This window comes from Octopus sinensis, linkage group LG15 (genome assembly GCF_006345805.1).
Source record: "Octopus sinensis linkage group LG15, ASM634580v1, whole genome shotgun sequence".
Lineage (NCBI taxonomy): Eukaryota > Metazoa > Mollusca > Cephalopoda > Octopoda > Octopodidae > Octopus > Octopus sinensis.
The window spans coordinates 6,077,429-6,084,080 of record NC_043011.1 but is presented as its reverse complement, the minus strand read 5'-3'; the positions used below and the strand labels follow the sequence as shown (position 1 = coordinate 6,084,080).

At 38.4% G+C, this 6,652-nt stretch overlaps 1 protein-coding gene across 1 annotated transcript in view; it reads left to right on the top strand.

The window, feature by feature from the left end:
* LOC118766410 overlaps window positions 1–6,652 on the top strand; it is a 41,896-nt gene that overhangs the window by 10,949 nt on the left and 24,295 nt on the right. The gene's annotated exons all lie outside the window — the stretch shown is intronic.

Genomic DNA, 6,652 nt, shown 5'->3' with positions numbered 1-6,652 from the left:
CAGATCCTTCTAGAACTCCCTGCTTCTCAAAACTCACCAACACCACTCCTGGCATGCCTCCACACCCTTTCCTTGTTATGACTCTTTTAAATTTTTTATCTTTTACTTGTTTAAGTCATTAGACTGCAGCCCATGCTGGGGCAGCAACACCTTAAACTATGAATCAACCTCACTATACACACATAATAAACTTCTTTCAGTTTCTGTCTACCAAATCCACTGAAATGGCTTTGGTCAGCATGCTTTCACTTCACTACCGAGTGCAGCTCTGTGTGCCTTGGGTATGTGCTGTGATTTGTTGTGATGCTCTGATGGTTATAGTATGGAAAGTGTTCTGCATAGGATGTGTGCAGTGCCTAGTAGTGCAATTTTCTGTATGTTATATGTGTTTGTAAGTCCTGGTGTTTTTGTTATGTATTTGTCTGAATATTTTTTTTATCATGCCTAATGCACCTACTATGATAGGAATTGTTTCTGTTTTCAGATTCCACATTCTAGTTACCTCTATTTCCAGGTCTTTGTATTTTGAGAGTTTCTCTATTTCTTTTAGAGACACGTTGTCATCAGCCGGTATTGATACATCAATTAGAAAGCATCTTTTTTCTTCATGATCTCTGACAACTATATCTGGTCTGTTGGCCTTAATTTCTCTATCTGTGTGTATCGGCATATCCCAGAGTATGGTTGCTTTCTCGTTTTCTGTGACCTTTTCTGGTGTGTGCCTATACCATCTTTTTTCTGTTGTTATTCCATAATGTTGGCATAGCTTCCAATGTATGTAGGTTCCAACTCTGTCATGTCTGTGAATATATTCCTTCTTAGCCCGACTGGGCAGCTAGAGATAGTATGATTTATTGTTTCTTGTACATCTCCACATATTCTGCAGTTACTTGTAATATTTCTTTTCATTACATGTTTTTGGTAATTTCTGGTGGGGAGGCTTTGGTCTTGTGCTGCAATTAAAAATCCCTCTGTTTCTGCTTTGAGTCCTGAGCTTCTCAGGGATTTTTCTTTGTCTATTTCTTTTGCGTTTAGTTTAGTCCAGTATTTACCATGAAGGGGCTTTTCTTGCCATCGTTTTATCATGGTTCGTTGCTGTTCTATTTTTAGTTTGGATTTCATTTGTTTTATAGCTTTTGTTGTTTCTTCATCTGCTTCTTCTTCTTCATGTTTATTAGGTGGTATGATTTCTTGTTTGTATTTGTCAGCTTCCTTAAATACTGAGAATAGTTTTTTGTTTTGCTCGTGTTTTGCCGCTATCTGGATCAGTTTTCCTTCCTTCTGAAGTAGATATTTTTGCAGTCCTATGGTGGTTATTTTATAGTAGTTTTCCAGCTGTATAAGGCCTCTACCACCTTCTATACGTTGTATATATAGTCTTTCTATGTCAGATTTTGGGTGATGCATCCTAGATCCTGTCATTATTTTTCTTGTTTTCCTATCTATTTTGGTCAGTTCATTTCGTGTCCAGTTAAGGATAGTGTAGCTGTAACTTATGACTGGGACAGCTAAAGTGTTGATACCTATTATCTTGTTTTTAGCATTGAGCTCTGTGTTTAGTATTGATCTAACTCGTCTATAATATTCTTTTTTTATTTTCTCTTTCATTTGTGTGTGTTGTGTCTTATCTAGTTCATGGATTCCTAAGTATTTGTAAGTTTGGCTTTGGTCTAATTCTTTTATTTCATTGGTTTTATCTAGTGTGATGTTGTTACTCTTAACTAGTTTTCCTCTTTTCATGGTTACTTTGGCGCATTTTTCTAATCCAAATTTCATATCTATTTCTTTGGTAAATCCATGAACTGTCTTTAATAGTGTTTCCAGCTGTTTGTCATTTGCAGCGTATAGTTTTAGGTCATCCATATATAAAAGGTGGCTGATCGTTTTGCCGTAACATTTATATCCGCATCCAGTTCTATTTAGCATATCAGATAGAGGTGACAATGCCAAGCAGAAAAGGAGTGGAGAGAGCGTGTCTCCCTGGAATATTCCTCTTCTAATGGGGATGTCTTTGGTTTTCATGAGTCCCTCTTTTGTTTGGAGGTGTAGGACTGTTTGCCATTTATATATAGAGTGCTCTATAAATTTTATGATTGTTGATGCTACTTTGTTAATGGCTAGTGTTTCGAGGATCCATGTGTGGGGGATGCTATCAAACGCCTTTTTGTAGTCAATCCAGGCCATACTGAGGCCTTTCTTCTTTCTGTGGCTGTCTTCAGTTATGGCTTTATTAATCATTAGTTGATCTTTACAGCCATATGAGCCTTTGCGGCATCCTTTCTGCTCTTCTGGGAACAGTTTGTTTTCGTCCAGGTGTTTGTTCAGCCTTTGTGATATCACTGCAGTAAATGCCTTGAACATAGTAGGGAGGCAGGTTATTGGTCTGTATTTTTCGGGTTTTTCTGTTTCATTTGATTTGGGAATTAAGATGGTTTTCCCCTTCGTGAGCCATTCAGGCATTGTCTCTGGCTCTGCTAGTACATTGTTAAAGTTTTCAGCCAGCTTTTTGTGCATTCCTGTTAGATATTTCAACCAGAAGTTGGGGATCTTGTCATGCCCAGGTGCCTTCCAGTTGCTTAGTCTTTGCAGTGCCTGGGTGACCTCTTCAGTTGTTATGGGGGTCCAAAGTTGTTCAGATGCCGAGTTTGTTATTTTGATACTCCTTTTTTTTGTGGTTCGTTCGCCGACCATATTTCTCCCCAGAATTCTTCCAATTCTTCTGCCGTTGGTGCTGCAGTGACTTCTATTTTATTTTTGCCCAGTTCTTGGTAGAACTTTTTGGGGTTGGAGTTGAACTTTTTGTTTTCTTGAAAGAAGCGTTGGCGTTTCTTGTACCGGCGGATCCTTTGTGCTTTGGCAAGGATATCTTGCTTCAGCTTTTCTTTTATTTCAGGCAAATCTTTCTCTGTGATGTTATATTTGCGGAGTATTTTTGTTCTCTTTTTGTTGCTCAGTAGCGTTGATTGTTTGCTGATTTCATTAAGAATCGACAGGTCTTTTCTAATTTTTTTAATTTTGCTTTGGATGTTATTTATCCACAGGGTTTGTTTGGGTGGTGGTACTCCTGTTTGGGCGGGTTTGGGTGAGTATCCAGCTTCTTTTGTGGCTGCAGTGGCTGCTGCGTATATTAGGTTATTTAGCTCAGTGATATCACTTTTTTTGATTCAGTGGCTATCAGTTCAGTGACGGCTAGGTTTATGCTGTTTATAATAGGTGTGGTTATTTCGTTTATTTTGATTCTTGGGAGGTATGGTCGGTGGTCCATTTTGAGCTCTGTGGTTTTCAGTTCTTTGATTATTTTATTTTTATATTATCATAATCATTAGGCTCCCCTTCGTTGTTTACATCGTGTTTGTTGGGAATGTTGCGTTTGTCTTCGTGTTTTACAGTTTCAGTGTTTATATTATTGGGCATTGTTGTGTGGCTTCTATCTACATTTTCCTGGTGTATGTTTTCTTTTAGGTGTTCTATTTCTATTTCTGATATTTTTTTTGTGTTGAGAATGTATCTTCGTACGTTAGCTAATTTATTAGGGTTCATTGCTGTATCCAAGTCTATATCTCTATTATTTTCCTTCCATATTTTATATGTATGTGTTGTTGTATTTTCATTTTTTGGGTAGAGTACTGCTGTGAAGTATGCGTGTAAGATAGAAATGTATTCCTCACGTGTCCATTTACGTCTTTTGGGTTTTATTTGCGGGACATGAGGTACAACGTCCAGCCCATTATTTTGACGGTCGTCATTTTGTAGGGTACCGGTCCGTTTATTTCTGTTGTCACATTATTTCGCACGTGTAGTTTTTCGTACATTTTTTGTTGTAAGTTTAATGTACGTACCGCTCGATTGTTATTCTTGGGTTGAATAGTATTGGTGGCATTTAATTTCTTCGTAGTTCCTTTGTACATGGTGTTTGGGGTCAGGGATGATCGTGATGTTCCACGCATGTTTACATGTGTTGCGTTAGAGGTGGAGATGATATCGAGTCAAAATACGTCATTTCGTTTCGAAAATAGTAATAAATTTCAATTAGTATTACTTACTCGGATACAGTCCAAATCTTTGTTAGTAAAACTTTGGCTCCATAGGATGTCCTTGTTTTCGATGTTTGTGGATAGATTTCGGAGCTCTGAATTTTCCTTCTTACATCTTAAATGTCCCCCGGTGTTCTCCTCTTATTATTATTATTATTATTATTATTATTATTATTATTATTATTATTTGTTATTATTATTATTAGTATTATGATGATTATTATTATTATTATTATTATTATTATTATTATTATTATTATTATTATGATTATTATTATTATTATTATTATCGAAATTGATCAACATCAATGGAAATTGCAGCTGCGATACCAGTGGCAGTGGCATGTAAGAGAACCATCCGAACGTGGCCGTTGCTAGCTCGCTCAGACTGGCCTCGTACCGGTGGCACATAAAAAGAACCATCCGTTCGTGGCCATTGTAAGCCCTGCCTGGTCCCCGTGCCGGTGGCACGTAAAAAGCACCATCCGATCATGGTTGTTAGCCAGCCTCGTCTGGCACCTGTGCCAGTGACACGTAAAAAGCACCCACTACACTCACAGAGTGGTTGGCAATATGAAGAGCATCCAGCCGTAGATCAGACTGGGCCTGGTGCAGCCTTCTGGCTTCCCAGACCCCGGATGAACTGTCCAACCCATACTAGCATGGAAAGCAGACGTTAAACGATGATGATGATTATTATTTTTAAGTAATGGTTGGCACATCATATCTTCTGGGTTTAATAGTGCCCCATGGCTGTCTTTAGAATAATTCTACACCAAGTATTAAGATTATACCCCTAACAGCAGGGGTTAATACTTTTCTGATCTAAAGATACCCAAACATCATCTACACATTCCTGAAATGCCAAAAAGATTTTAAAAAAGACCCCAACTAATTCTCCTTCCTCTTCTTTGGTTAATGTTTGTCATAGTTCTTGTGATGGTGATGCTGGTAATGATGATGATGGCAAATGAATATGATGTACATATATTCATGTCTTCAGCAAACACACCTGCTGCTGTCGCTCTGTTACACTTTCAACCTCCCTCAGTAGTACACCCACCTCCACCCAGTTGACTTGCAAGCAACTGGTGAACACTCTACTGCTCTTGGCCCCACCCCATCAAAGAAATCATGCTGTAAAGTGGTTGGTATTAGGAAGGGCATCCAGCCGTAGAAACCTGGCCAGAGCAGACAACGGAGCTCAGCACCATCCTCTGATCTCTCAGTTCCAAGCAAACTGTTCAATCCATGCCAGCCTGCAAAAAGGGATGTGAAACAATGATGATGATGTTCATGATGATGATGGTGACATTCCATTTCATTTGACTTTTTTGTATTTTTCAGCGGACCAGATTCCTATTCATAAATGTAAGTACTCCCTCGCTTTCTAAAAGACTACCATTTCCCCATCAGCAGATCCTTCTAGAACTCCCTGCTTCTCAAAACTCACCAACACCACTCCTGGCATGCCTCCACACCCTCTCCTTGATATGACTCTTTTGAATTTTTTATCTTTTACTTGTTTCAGTCATTAGACCGCAGACCATCCTGGGGCAGCAACACCTTAAACTATGAATCAACCTCACTATACACACATAATAAACTTCTTTCAGTTTCTGTCTACCAAATCCACTCAAATGGCTTTGGTCAGCTTGAGGCTGCAGTAGAAAACATTTGCTAAGTTGCCACACAGTGGGACTGAACCCAGAACCAAGTGGTTGGGAAGCATCATCAGTGTAAAGACCATACACACACCCACTTATTGTCTAAAATACATTTGTGGTCTTCACTGGATACAGATTAGTTTTACAAGCAATAACATGGCATCAGCAACCTCCTTTCTTCTTATCTTAGCAATCATTCTTCAGTCTGAAGGTAAGCTTTCTAAGCATTCCTCAGGTTTTTAAACCCTTTAAAATACATATTTCCTTATTGCTTATGTTACTTTAATCATCATCATCATCTTCATCATCATTATTATTATTATTATTGTGTGAGAGAGCAGTTCATGCCATCAAAGTGACACTGGGGTAAAATATACAAACCCCAACATACCCATCATGACTACCCGTCTGATAAAGGTACACCAGGCACATGCATCACAACCCTATGTGCATGACATGGTGATCTCATATCAAGATAAACAGCACATGACCTTGCAGGTGGGAGTTGATTAGAATTTTCTTCTGGTTGAGTAACCCATCCCACTAAAAAGGTCCCGGAATAAGGATTGTTTAAGGATGTTGAACGAAACACCAATGTTTCCAGAGGTGAATTAATCAAACCCCAAAGAATCCCTCTCAACACATGGCCATGATGCTCCTCCACTACTTCTGCTCGTGATCAGAGATGCACATATCGTCAGCGACGAAGGGAAATGCTCAACTGGTTAAGGTCAAACAACTGACGAACAAATCTGTGGTTATTATTATTATTATTATTATTGTTATTATTATTATTTGTATTATGATGATTATTATTATTATTATTATTATTATTATTATTATTATTATTATTATTATTATCGAAATTGATCAACATCAATGGAAATTGCAGCTGTGATACCAGTGCCGGTGGCAAGTAAGAGAACTATCCGAACGTGGGCATTGCCAGCG